General features: G+C 40.5%; 1 protein-coding gene across 2 annotated transcripts in view; it reads left to right on the top strand.

The window, feature by feature from the left end:
• Window positions 1–517: 517 nt before the first annotated feature.
• Window positions 518–15,013, top strand: part of rnf19b (ring finger protein 19B) — a 40,425-nt gene continuing 25,929 nt past the window's right edge. Inside the window, exon 1 of one of the 2 annotated variants that reach the window (XM_074613962.1) lies at window positions 518–953. The gene's annotated coding sequence lies outside the window, so the exon portion shown is untranslated. Of the gene's footprint in view, window positions 967–15,013 lie in introns of both variants that reach the window. The other variant, XM_074613961.1, reaches the window with a different exon arrangement.

The raw sequence follows: 15,013 nt of genomic DNA, 5'->3' as shown, positions 1-15,013 counted from the left end.
AAACTGGGACACATTTAGAATGTTTACATTTAAATCTGTGTAAAGGGTCTAAATATTGTATATTTGTGACATCACAAATGGACAGAAATCCTGACTGACAGCTTGTTTCAAATGCAGAGTTTCTGAATACAGGCTGTGTGTATTTCCCTGCGGATTGAGCGTTTCGATACTTTCACAGTATTTATATAGGACTTAAGCCTGCTTTATGATAAAACAAAACAAAACATGAAAATCACACTTTTTATAATATGGGACCTTTAATGTCCATGGTTTACTGATGTAGTCCATGACATGTCTGACAAACAGGATATCAGACAAGACTTGTAATTGATTGGATCTCAGATGACCATAAAAGACTAATTGTCTGTTAGTGTGTAAATAAACAAAGCGGAGTCTAATAGTTGATAGAACACAGTAGGCTGTTTGAACTCGACTCTCTCTCTCTGTGTGTGTTTAGTTTACCAACAAACAAACAAACAAACAAACCAACCACTTCCCGGTTAGTTTCCTTCTGTCTCCTCTTTCCCACAAACACATTCTGGTTTTACCGTAAACGCCAGCTGAAATTCGTGAGAGGCGGTGACGACACGGGGTGGGGTTTCCGTATTGTGTGACGGTGTGACGTCACCGACCGGGGCTTTCCTCCAAGACGTCAGAGAGAGAGAGAGAGAAGGAAGGAAGGAAGAAGCAGAGCGAGGCGAGCTGCTGAGATTACACCGAGGTTTTGCGCTGTGTTCCCGGGGCGCAGCAAGAGTCGAGGCCGCCGTCATCTGCCTGAAGACCCCGAGAGGAGAGAGAGGCGAGACGAACTGGACTGGTTCTACCTACAGCTTTATCGGTCAACGCGAGGAGAGAGCCAGGCTAGGAGCCAGGAGCCAGAGAAGGAGCCGAGGTGCCCGTCGCACCGCATCGCTCCCCAGACTCTCCTGTCGAAGAGATCCGGACCTGAGCTGGTAAGAGCCGGCAGTGAACCCAGCTCTGCTGCAGGAGCTGTTAGTCTGACATGTCATTAGGTTTAATGAGCTCCACTGCTTCTATACACCACCTAGATAACAACTAAACAATACCAGCTTAAAGGGAGTGTAGCAGTTTACCACCATGAATCCATAAAGGACCGTTTTTTATAATTATTCACAAGCATGACAGTCCCATTATCTGCATCTGCCAGTCTGGAGGGTCAACTCAGACCAGAACCACCCAGATGATCCTGAACAATGTCCATGTTCCATGTAGGGAGGATACAGATCAGTGTTCAGTCTCAGTGCTGCTGCATGTCTGGGAATAATCATAAAGTCTAAAAACCAAATGTCTTTATCTTCAGTAGCCTACAGTCATCCAGGATGTCTTAGAGGGAGAACCTTTTAAAACCTCCCTGTCTGCTCTGCCACTCCCTAGTCACAGTTTGGGCTGAGACAGGCTGGATTCTCCTGAAAAATACATAAAATGTGAGTTTAAAAAGAGGCAGTGGAGCTCAAAACAGAAGAGATGTGATGATACTGTGAGAGGAGGCGTTATAAAGCCCCACAAACACTCACACGATATATTATAGGAATATTTAGTGGATTTGTTTGTGTTTGAGGACAGATTTTATGATCATGCTACTCAGGGTGGGAGAGGTGTGATGACATTTTCCAGCATCATAATATTTTGGTAGCCTTGGTGAAGAGACAACTTGCACAATGTAGGTTTTGTGTAAATATTGGGGCTGTACAAATACTAAGAACATGATAAATGTGCTGATTAACAACAGCAAGTATTAGTCTCAATAACTGAGGTTGTAGTAGCCGAAGTATTTGTAATTAAATACTAGTTTGGAGTTGTAATTGGCTCAATTGAGATAGGTGAGAAGGTTATAATGATCTACTCTTTCTTCATATTGTCTTTAGATGTTTAGAAGGAAGTCTGAAGTGATGAATTTGTATTTCTAAGGCAAACGGCAATAACAAATAATCATGAATTACATTTGTTTTGGATGGGAATGAGCAGCGGCAGCGGCAGAAAGGTTTGACCATTTATAAATAAATGGCAATTGCTCTTTCACACCCAGCTGGTGCTCCCTTTGAGCTAGAATCTTCTTTTTCCTCATAATTTGATACCTAGAGCTCGACCAATAATAATAATAATAATAATATCATATTGCCACATGTCTACCGATAAGTAAGACATTTCACAATGTTTGTCCTCCAGTGTAAACTGACATCACTACATATATCGGTCACTATTCGTTTATTCAATGCAATTCTTATAAATTGATTGCTTATGTTAGAAGAAATAATATCGGCTAATGTATTGTTGTACTGATTAACAGACCCTTTTCATGGAAGACATTTTGACATGTCATGGTAGGAAAGACACAGATTTATATAATACCAGTAATAAAGCATTCCACTTAGACAAAGCCCTGGTATTGTGCATGCTGGCTCACTGGAGTAGCTTACTGGGACACTTAAAGGGCCAGTGTGTAACATTTTGGGGGATCTATTAGCAGAAATGGAATATAATATTCATAATTATGTTTTCATTAGTGTGTAATCACCTGAATCTCGTTATCTTAGATTAAGCCCTTCATATCTACATAGGGAGCGGGTCGTCTTCATGGAGTCCGCCATGTTGCTCCGCCATGTTTCTTCCAACACACTCCCACGGCAGTTCGGGAAATAGTCACAAAATGTATTCCATTTGATTTGTGTACATAGACACAAATTTCCTTTTTTTCATGACTTTCAACAACGGATTTTTCGTGCGTTTTCCTACGAATGTCCAGCAACACGTGACGCACGTGTCAATTTCCGCTCTTGTCTTTTCAAAATAAAACTAAGTAGTTAGGTTTAGGAATAGATCAACTTGGTTAGACTTAGGCAACAAACTACTTAGTTAGGTTTAGGAATAGATCGACTTTGTTTGGTTTAGGCAACAAACTACTTAGTTAGGTTTAGGAATAGATCGACTTTGTTAGGTTTAGGCAACAAACTACTTAGTTAGGTTTAGGAATAGATCGACTTTGTTAGGTTTAGGCAACAAACTACTTAGTTAGGTTTAGGAATAGATCAACTTTGTTAGGTTTAGGCAACAAACTACTTAGTTAGGTTTAGGAATAGATCGACTTTGTTAGGTTTAGGCAACAAACTACTTAGTTAGGTTTAGGAATAGATCAACTTGGTTAGACTTAGTAGCAAAACAAAAGTGCTATGTTATTTTGTTGGAAAGTGCCCCCAACCATATTCCATTTAAAAAACAGCATATTTAGTAACGGATGTAAAGGTCTCTGTCCATGTCAGATGTGTTTGACCATTACCTCATCCAGAGGAGGTTTGGGTTCCCGTGTCATTATGTGCTTTAGGTTACAGACAATAACTGGGAATTACAAGCTCAGTTGTCACTACTGTGTGTGTGTGTTGTGCTGCTGCTTCCTTTCTGAAACCTGAATCCACTCGTCCAGTATACTACTGGTACTGCCTCTGTGCAGGCCTCATTGTGTGTGTGTGTGTGTGTGTGTGTGTGTGAGAGAGAGAGTAAGGGGGTGTTATAAATATGTGTGTGTTAAGAGGGGTTCAGAGGTTTGCTCTTTGCGACTGTAACGCCTGCAGACCTGACATTAAACATTCAACAACTCAGCAGTATGGCTCCTGAACGCTCCTCTAATTATAGAAGCTCCCAGCCTGATTCCTTCTACCTCCACCTTCCAGTGTACGTGTATATGTGTATATGTGTAAATGTGTAAATGTGTAAATGTGTGTGTGTGCGTGTGTCTGTGTGTGTGTGTGTGTGTGTGTGTGTCCGTGATAGATGTGTTAATAATCAGTGGGAAGGCGAGAAAATGCTCTCTCCATTTGTGTACCCATCTGCCTCCCACTGCATTTATTCCTAAAAATTAGAATGTTCAAGGTTTTTTTTCTGATAGATAGATGTAGATGCAAAGCTAGAAAAACTTCACTGGTTACAACTTTTCAAATGTGTAATATTTTCTGTTCTTTTTGTCCTCTATGATAGTAAATTAAACGTTTTTGTGTTTTGCGTTGTTGTCGAGACAAAACAACCAATTCGAAGACGTAAACTTGTACTTTTTCTGATTATTAATACAAAATATAATCAGACAATAGATTAATAGATTATAATCCTCGCTTTGTTGACATAGCCGGTCCGGCCGGTTCATGCATGTGGGCGTGCCCCACTGGCTAGCTCACGGCCGCTGCTCTGCACTCCTTCATACGTCAGTTACAGCTGATAACGCCTAACCGATGGCGGCGACGTGGAAGCGTAGCGCACCCTTATCCTGTATTTAGCACCTGTAAGTGTATTTTGATGCTAAAACTTTTGTGCTTTTACTTAAAGGAACAGTGTAATATTTCGGGGATCCATTAGCAGAAATGCAATATAATATTCATAACTATGTTTTCATTAGTGTATAATCACCTGAAACTAAGACTCGTTGTGTTTTCGTTAGCTTAGAATGAGTCCTTCATGTCTACGTAGGGAGCCGGTCCTCTTCACAGAGACCGCCATGTTGCACCGCCATGTTTCTACAGTAGCCCAGAACGGACAAACCAAGAGAAAGTCGCCAAGTCGGCTATTGTTAGTAATCACAGCTGTCTAGCTAGCACCTTGTTGTGATGCACAATGAGTGCACGGATAGAGTGCCTTCAGGCAGGCAGGTAGCCCGTCCAATTATTTCATTCAGGACAATATTATTATTATTATTATTACAGTTCTGCGGCAGCCACAGATAACAGATATCTTGTCAGAGCATTTGATTTATTGAGTGCTGTTGGAATGTAAAGAGAATTTCAATAAATATAACAAAATAGTTTTTGAAGAAGATTACCAACCCTAGCTTTAAGTAAGATTTTGAACGTAGTATTTCTACATTGTAGTATTGATACTTCTACTTTGATCAGAGTAGTTATTCCACCATTGCTTGCATCCCTACTACTGAAGTGAGCATGGAATGCCTTCTCAGGTATATAACAAATATTGAGATAATTGCTAATAGCAATCGATTCCACAGCCTCTGTGGGGTTGAGGTTGACAGGGCAGATACTTCAGTTACTATTGACGTGGTTAGGGCAAAACTAGGTCTGATTATCAGGCCATATCTGTACCAGAACTCCGGTGTCATATGTTGACATCAGTATTTATACCCAACCCTACTTATCACATGTCTTTACAGTAATGTTCACAAATATACTGTAAATCAACTATTAAAAAATAGCCTACCTAATAGATAGATAGAAAGAAAGAAAGATTACAAACACTTGTTTCTGCAACAGTAGATGCTGAGTCAGTAAATTGGTGATATGGAAATTGTCCAACTGCGTCGTTGATTTCCACTGAAAAAGGGTGTGTAAACATTACCAGTAGATGAATACATCTTCTCCCACGCACACACTCTATTATTCAAATTCATTTGGTGTTGGCTTTTAGGGCGTTAAAGGAAGCAGTACTTTTAGGGTTAGCCGCATTTTGCCAGATGCTTGGATGGTTTTCTAGGGGAGAGGATTATGCGCACACACACACACACACACACACACACACACACACACACACACACACACACACACACACACACACACACACATTGACAGACTGTGTGCAGATCAAGTGTGCGTGTAGCTGGATTCCTGGGAAGAGCAGGCCATCATGTTTGGTTGTCAGGGTGGTTTTTCCACGGAAGTAAGAACTGCTTCCATTATCGGCAATATATCTCTAATCATCAACCAGCCCCCGCATGCACACGCCAAAACCCAACCACTTTGCTTACAAAATAACACGGTATCCAGAGCGTTTTAATGTGGGTGGCCCTGCTGTTCGCAAAGTGTTTCTTGTAGATGTGTGAAATATTGACAGTAAACAATAAGTACTTCATGTTCTGTGTGACAGTAACTTCAGCTCTCTTCAGGCTCAGTTAGTTTACTGAGAAGTGATGATTTTCTCATGAACAAAAAAACATTAATGAAAGTGAAACAGCTTCTTGTTTTTAATGTTTCTGGGTCCGTGACAGTCCACACTGACTTTTATATCATAAGAAACCAACAGTGAGGGAAACTCCTATCATCATCCAATCTTTTCTGATGATTCTTTTTCTTTTTGATTGTAAAATAAAACTATGATTGATGATAGAGACAAAGCATTTTGACTAGATTTAATTAGTAGAAATAGAGGCTTTGTAGTTGCTATGGCACTATCTTGAAGATGTAGTTATAATTTGCTGTGTAAAAATAATTGCAATATAAACAGTTAAGAAAAAGAGACACACTTGTAAAATATTGTGGTGTTGTGGCTGTAGATGGGTTCATTAATCCTGCAGTTGGTAACTAAAAATAACGTTTTTTATCATATTTGCTCAATCTGTCACTAAATCCTGACAATAGTCCATGAGACAGATAATCTGTCTTAATGGCATGTGCAAGGTTCCACCGCACCCAAAGGAAAACAACCAATCACAGCAGAGGAGTCTCCAACGCAGCTGTCAATCACTGCTCGCAAACTCCGATCAAACGGTCAAACTAGGCATCAAATATGGACTTCTTTCTCGCCTCAATGTTTTCAGAAACTTCTTGTAGTGTACTGTTTAGCTGTAAAAAAATTAAGTTTTCTGCGGCTGGTGGGCGGTGCTTGGGTTTGGCTCGACTGTCACAAATTTTCTCATTTTACAGCTAAACAGTACACTACAAGATGATTCTGAAAACATCTGAGGTGAGAAATAGACAGCTGCGTTAGAGACTCCTCGGCTCTGATTGGGAAATCTTGCAAATGCCATTAGGAGCACTAAAAGGCGGCAGAGGAACCAGATTTTTTCACATATTATCTGTCATGTACTACTGTCAGGATATAGTAACAGTTTGGGCCAATATGATAAAAAGTAATTTTACTTAAAGTTACCAACTGCAGCTTTAATGTTTAAAGTGAAAGTGTGGTAAAATGACTGTGTTGTCTAGACTCAACCAGCCAGTTCGCTCATTTTGTCAAAAACACTGATGAAAATCCATTCATGCTAACACTAAACATTACTAAAGTGTCCTCGAGCAACACCCTCTGGTTTTAAGGAAATCTTGTGAAGTTTTGCTTTCTTGCAGAGTTAGATGAAAAGACATCACTCTCATTTTTGTACGGTTAGATATAACGTTTATCTTCTTATCTAATATTTAGGTTTAGCTTAGTTTAGCATAGAGATTGGACTGTTAGTATGGATCAAACTAAAGGGATATAGCGTGTTACTGTAATTACTGAGCTGTAGAGGTGCTTTTAGGTGGATTTTGTCATCTTGAGATAGAGCCAGCTAGCTGTTTGCAGTCTTTGTGCTAAGCTAAGCTAACTGTCCGCTGGCTGTAGCTTCATGATTATTCTTTTTCTGCTACAGATGTTCCTTGCCATGTTTATTTTAATCTGAAAGTTTAACAGTTAAGAATGACAGAAAGAGACAGAAGGGATCGGCATGTTAAAAAGTGTCCTGGTTGGAGGTGACCTGGGGATGTTTCCTTTATTTCAACATCCCATCAACATTACTACAGTTGGAAGCAGGCCCCAGGTGTCATTGTAAATGTCTGTGTGTTAAAACAGCGGTCTAATAGCGGTTTGTGTGTATATCACACACTCTGAATGATGAATTAAAGAAAAAAGACGGTTCCTAGTTTGTGTGGGCGGAGGCTGCAGCGAGGTCACCCGACACCATGAATCAACACCGAAGCTTGAGGTCGACACGGTTCTTTCTGCTCTAATGTGTCATTATAACCCCGTTAATCAGTCGTGATATCTAATCTGTGTGTCCTTCTTTCCACTTGAAGTAGCCTTGACTTGTGCGTGTGTTTCCTGTGTTTTTTCTACGAGGACCAAATGTTCTCCCAGAGATCCTCCGAAGGGAGGATGTTTCGCTTGACCTCTCCTCTTTAAAACAAGGAACATTTAGCCACTAATAATGAGGATGTGCAGTCTGTGCTGGTGATCTATGTGGTCCATTACAGCCTCAGGGCTGGGCGATGCCTAACAACAGAACAACAGCTACTTCACTGTTGTTGGATAAGAGCAGCTGAAACAACAAAATCCCCGTAAGAACTCTGCTCACTGGCTTTCATTAGCAACTCTAACCATGAAGATGTGTCTAACAGTCTCTAAACATAACCATTTTCAACTTTATATTAAATAAAGATCACATTTTTTCACTTGCCTGATCGGACAACTGCATGAAGTGTTCCACTTGCCCGAACACAGAGTTTACTTGTCCCGGGCAAGTGGGTAAGCGCTAATGTCGAGCCCTGATGTAATATTAATAACTATGTTTTCTTTAGTGTGTAATCACCTGAGTCTTTTGTTTTCGTTCTCCTACCCACCTGGCACACGGGAGAAGTTTCAGATTGTTGCAATCTGCTATGTCACCGCTAGATCCCACCAAATCCTACACACTGTTCCTTTAAAGGCCTGGAGGGAACAAGGGTGGCCCCCCGAATTTGGTCAGAGACGATAATGTTACTCTGTGCGGAGCCCCGTCACTTCACAAGACACGGGAAACCTCTGTTGGTCTGGAGGAGCTGCAGCAGTTATTTCTGCACAAACGTCCACTGTACATTCACTAGATATTCTCAGGGCTAAACTAACTCTTCTGCAGTGTGGAGTGTTCGCGCATGAACGTGAGAGTGGAGCGAAAGAGTGAGAACGAGCGCGGTGTGTGAGTCCGGCCCTGGAGACCAAAGCTACGGTCTTCGCCGCGTCCTCCGACCGCGGCCAACACTGTTTAACAGACGGGCTTCACTAGATACAACCAAGAGGTTTTGGTGCTTCTGTGTAGTTTGTGTTGGAGTCTGAGTCTGAACAGCGTAGCTACACGCAGGCGCGCATGAGACACCGACCCGCAATGATTTATACAAGTAAGAAGTTAAAAACAGTCCCTTTAAGTAAGAAATCAGAATACTTGGATTATTAAGCAGCACACTTTCATTAATAGTTAGGTATAGGTTTCTCTGTAGAAGCATGAGAAGCAGACAGAGATGCACCTTTACAGCAGGGTCAGGGTTTATTTTGTTACCCCAGTGCCGATCAGCTGACGGTCTCTAATTAGCTCACCTCCCCCAAACACACATCCACACACACACACATCCACCTAATACATTATTAGCTCCTGTGTTGAGTAGGGGACCACCTGTTCTGTCCAGAGACTGTCGGCCCCTGGCTCTCAGATTAGCAGGGTTTTTAGTCAGTATCACTACAAACAGTCTGAGCCGAGCCGTCTGTTGGACCCGGCTCTTTGTGAATCTGTCTGTTCATGTTAAAACAAAGTCATCAGTCACTTTAGACTACAGGCTTTTAGCTGATGCTCTTATCCAGAGTGATAAAACGCTCTTGAACACTGAGTGCAACAACAGGATCATCAGTTTAGTCTGATGTGGTCTGCTTAGTGAAACATTAGAAAGAGAAATGTTCCTAGATTACTATTTTTTGTTTTGTCTGACTGCAGTGAGTGACTTTTTTTTTTTTTTTAACATTTAAACGTTTAAATCAATGCTTTGTTGTTATGTATGTGCTTTTGGTTGTTTCGCAAGCAACAGCAGCAGTTTAGAGAGAGATCACAACCAGAGCAGCTGGTGGATTTTCCGGGGAATCAACAAAGACAATAAACAGCAGTGAAGTTCTCAGGAAAGACGGCGGGCCCAGGGCATTTAATGAATAATGTGTTTGGCTCAATGGGCAGAAACATAATGGTATGATATGATTATGTGACCGGAAAAGGCTGCAGTGTGGAAGTACATTATCAAGTACTGCACTTATGTTCAACTTTGAGGTACTTGTACATTACTTGAGTAAGTTATGCTACTTTACACTTCTACTTCACCTTGTTGAACTAAATAAATATTATTCCTTTTACTCCGTTTGGCAGCTAGAGTTTCAACTTACTGTTCAGATTCACTTTCTACATACAAAAATAAGATCCATTGTTAAACTAACCAAGTAGTTCCACCAACACCATTAGACAGCTTCTTACATGTTAATATATCAGTACTAATAATCCAATCATTTAATATGAATAATTTATAGTAGAGTTAACAAATCAAGCTCACCACAAGGCCAATTTAGTGTCTGTTCTAGCCATATAGTAACATGAATATATATGAATAATTAGAACTGTCAATCGATTCAAATATTGAATCGCGATGAATTGCATGATTGTCCATAGTTGATCGTGATTAATGGCAAATTAATTGCACATTTTTTATCTGCTCAAAATGTACCTTAAAGGGAGATTTGTCAAGTATTTAATACTCTTATCAACATGGGAGTGCTTACTTCATACAAGCGTTTGTATATATTTATTATTGTCAATCAATTAACAACACAAAACAATGACAGAAACCCTCACAGGTACTGCATTTAGCATAAAACAATATGCTGAAATCACAACATGGCAAACTGCAGCCCAACAGGTAACAACAGCTGTCAGTGTGCTGACTTGACTATGACTTGCCCCAAACTGCATGTGATTATCATAAAGTGGGCATGTCTGTAAAGGGGAGACTCGTGGGTACCCATAGAACCCATTTACATTCACTGATCTGGAGGTCAGAGGTCAAGGGACCCCTTTGAAAATGAACATGACAGTTTTGCCTCAGCAAAATGTAGCGTAAGTTTGGAGCGTTATTTAACCTCCTTCACGACAAGCTAGTCTGACACGGTTGGTACCGATGGATTCATTAGGTTTTTCTAGTTTCATATGATACCAGTATCTTCACTCTAGCTTTAACAAAATCGCAATTTGCGTTAATGCGTTAAAGAAATTGCTGGTGTTAATGCCTTATTATCTCTTAACTTCACGCGTTATTATCGCGTTAACTTTGACAGGCCTATAAAGAATATATTCACACTCTGACATTTAACATAATGAGTACTTGGACATTCAAGAATGAAGTACTTCTGTAATTCTTATCAAGTCAAAATAAAAAATAAAAATGACTTTTACCTGTATTGGAGTATTTTTTACACACTCTGAGTACATTTTCCACCACTGGTCAACTGAAGTAAAGATAATTGAAGATTGAATGTAAAACTGCTGCCTCACCCAAACCAAACTATTTACCCAGTACAGTCAGTTAAATGTGTCAGGAGGTAAACTGGTGAAAATGGTGTGTAACTAATGTCATTCAAACCAAATCTTCACTAGAAACGTGTCCAATTTTCTGCGTGAAAGAGCTTTTCCTCGATGACTTCATTAAACACGTATGAAACGGAGGTGTTCAGATGGCTGTGTGTGTGTGTGTGCGCGTGCGCGTGCGCGTGCGGTAGTGTGAATCTTGTGCAGACGTGTCGAGGCTGGCAGTGAATCATCTTGTTGCATAACAGCAATCAGCTCTCACAGCAGCACACCTGTAGCACACAGCTACAGCTCTAATGAGTGTGTGGCCAGTCAAACATCTTACGGCCTTTTCTAATGCTGAATAACCTGCCAGAGAAACCCACGCACGCTGAATCACTTCAGCCTTAAAACTCTTATGAAATATTTATTCATCTTATTTAATAAGTAACTAAATGGCTTCATTGATTCTTAACTTTTGCCTATGTTGCATTGTTAATTTGTTGTTGCTGCCCCAATAATATAGTTACACAGTTTTATTTTTTTAATATTTTTTCTTTATTCTGTTGATTGATTATTTTTAGGGCCCGAGTGTATGGAAGTTTTTATTAGTTGTAATCCACCGAAGCGTTCCACAAATGTGTACCATGATTTCCAAATATTTCACTATCCACAAACATGTATTTTTGTATTTGTGTTATGTAAAGTCACATCTACAAAAATAAAAAGCAATTTGCAATTAAGCATATCTGTAAATACGTAGTTTAAGGTTTACATGTAAAGTGATATATACGCATTTGTGCATCTATTTCTACACGTGGAATGAAATTTGCGCATTTGCAGATCGCTTCCTGTGCATTTATGGGCCAAGTGACATTTGTAACTTTCCGCCTGTTTGTTTACGGAATTTTGTCCGATTGGTACCACAGCAGATCTGTAGATAATAGTTGATCTACAAATATTTCACTACCCACAAACGTAATTTTGTATTTGTGTTGTGTAAAGTCAAATTTTACACAACTTATACAGGATTTGCAAATACGCATAACTTACTCTGTAAATACGTATTTAAATTCCACATAAAAATGTTGTAGGTTTACATGTAAAGAGATATATATATATACGCATTTATGCATCCATTTCTACACATGGAATGATATTTGCGCATTTTTGCAGATCGCTTCCTGTGCATTGATGGGCCATTTGACATTTGCAAGTAAGTTATACGTATTTGCAAGTCGCCCTTTATTTTTGTGAATGTGACTTTACACAACACAAATACAAAAATGAACTGTATTGTGTTTCTATTATTTAGCCTGCCCTCATTTATGTAAATGGGGTGGACAAAATAATAGAACCACAAACTGCAGCCTCCAAAATGATCATACAGTTGAATCAACACCTCTCTAAAACAGTTACAACAAACGCTGCACATTATAACCTTCATGCAGGGTGGATTTACTGCAGCACTGTTGTATTAGACAGCATTAGTTTTATCCAGATGTACCTAATAAACTGTCAGCTGAGGGTATGTACTGTTGTGCGTGTGCTGCCAGTTGCAGCATGTAGGTTGGCCATGCCCTGCAGCAGGGGGAGACTCAAAGATCCCAAGAAAGTGCTGAGGCGTAACTTCACCTTCTAAAACAGAACAGTCTGTCTGAGAACTGCAGAGAACAGATTACCTGCAGAAAACATCGGCTTCTCTTTCTCTCTGTCTCTCTCTCTCTCTGATTCAGGAAACCCATTATGGACCTTGGATTAGGCTGTAAGGTTTCATTGTGGTAGTTTTGGTACACGGAGCATTATAGTTTTAACGTCCCATAAAGATTAAAAGCCCCACTTGTGGCCTCTAGAGGCTGCAGGGTTTATCACATCACAAAATACAAACGTGTTGGATTGAACAAACAACTTATTAATGATTTTACTTTTGTTAGATCCTTACCAGAAGTGAGACTGCCGATTAGGCTGTGATCAGGTTGTTAAATGTGCGTTAGGGCCTGCTACACCGACGAGTAGGTTTTGTCATCTATTCACATGGTTGATCACCAAAAGAAGGAATAAAAAAAGACGACAGCAGCCTCCAGCGACCGTAGTAACTATGACAGGATCAAAAGCGGAAGTCAGGCGGTGTAGTGTAGACGGTGTGAAACTCCATATGGAGTGGAGGTGTGGGGCGATGGGGCTTTCACCCAGGAGACTGGGGTTTGTGTCCCGTGTGAAACCAACAACGTTTAGTTGTCTTTGTGTTCACAAGCGTTAAGTTTCACTTTCACTTTTGAAACATAATTATTTTAAGCCAAAACACAATCATTTCCCCTCAACTTAACCAAGTGGTTTTGTTGCCTAAACCTAAAGAAGCTGTTTTGTTTGTGTTCAAACGTTTCTTGCAATTTTACGTGTTAGTACGTGTTGCTTTTCTGCTTTCACTTTTACAACGTGGTCTAGTTAGCGTAGTAGGCCCCAACTGACCCACATCTATGATGCTTATAGTGACCGACAATGCACATTTAATGGACTGATAACACTCGAATTGGGTGGAAATGTAAAATTTGTGCAACAAAGGTTTCGAGGCTGGAATCAAACCCGTGACGTTGCGGTAATGTGGCATGTGCTTTACCACAGGGCTCCATAAATTCGACCTTTTAAGGAGCTCTATACTGAATTCTGTGCATATCTATGATCGAGGGATTGCCTCCACATGGCTCTCAACATGGCCACGCAGCTAACAGAGCTTACAGTGTAAACAAACAGCACTAACAGTGTTGACCTGGGGGGAACCGGAGGGTGGGCGCTATACTTCTGTGCAATGACGCCATCGGTCGGGACGGCATTATCAGCTGTAACCGCTGTATGCCGGCCCGGATATGTCAACAAAGCACAGAGAAGTTTGTATTACACACACACACACACACACACACACACACACACACACACACACACACACACACACACACACACACACACACACACACACACACAGAGACTTCATTAGTAAATAGTTGTTTGCTGTCACTTTAATGCTCTGAATATGGTATAGATCACCTTTAAACGGGTTTATTTCAGCAACCAATTGTTACTGTTCAAGCAAACTGTGAATGTTTCATATTCTTTATCTGGTGCAGCCCAATGTACTTCAAGTATCCAAAGTAAAAGTACTCAATGCAGAAAAAGTGACTGTTATACTATAATATAATATACCTTTAGATTAATATTACTGATGCATATATGAGTAGGGAGCATTTTACTGGTGTAGTTGCTTAAGGTGGAGCTGAAGTGTACTTGGTTCCATTCCACCACTGGAAATATCACACCCTATAAAACAGTGTGTTTCTGTCCTGAGAACACAGAGTGCTGTTTTTTTTCCAACCTTAATTTCAGTTAATTACACAGATGGCAAGAATAAAAACCAGCAGCCGTCTTTGTCTTGAGAACCACTTTTGAGCTGTGAACGCTTCAGACAACAGTTTAATCTTGATCTAAGTTCCCTTAGAAAGAGAGAGAGAGAGAGAGAGAGAGAGACTTTGACTTTTGATATTTTTTAATTAAACATCGCACTTAAAACCCCGCAGTTGAAAACAACCTAGGGGGGAAAAAGATTGAAAAAATACACACCTAAAAACAGCCCAACTCATTCACCCGTCCACACACCTTCACTCACACACTCACACATCCACTCACCCAGAACCTCCCACCATCCCAACCCACTAGAATCACCCCAAAACCACAGAACTGTTCTGTTCGCCATTACACAGAACCCCAGTCCACCTAACAAACATAGAACATTACACAATTCAATACACAAAACCGTAGCAACCAGTTTCCCAGCGTGTGAACCAGCAGCTCGTACCAGTTCACATACATATAGTCAATCCCCCCCCCCCCCCCAACAGTACACACTGCCCCTTCAACCCCCACACACTCTGAACCCCACTCAATGTCATTGACCAGCATGGTCGTATA

This window comes from Sebastes fasciatus, chromosome 17 (genome assembly GCF_043250625.1).
Source record: "Sebastes fasciatus isolate fSebFas1 chromosome 17, fSebFas1.pri, whole genome shotgun sequence".
Classification (NCBI taxonomy): domain Eukaryota; kingdom Metazoa; phylum Chordata; class Actinopteri; order Perciformes; family Sebastidae; genus Sebastes; species Sebastes fasciatus.
Note: the sequence above shows the minus strand (reverse complement) of the source record. Positions and strands in the feature narration are given on the sequence as shown.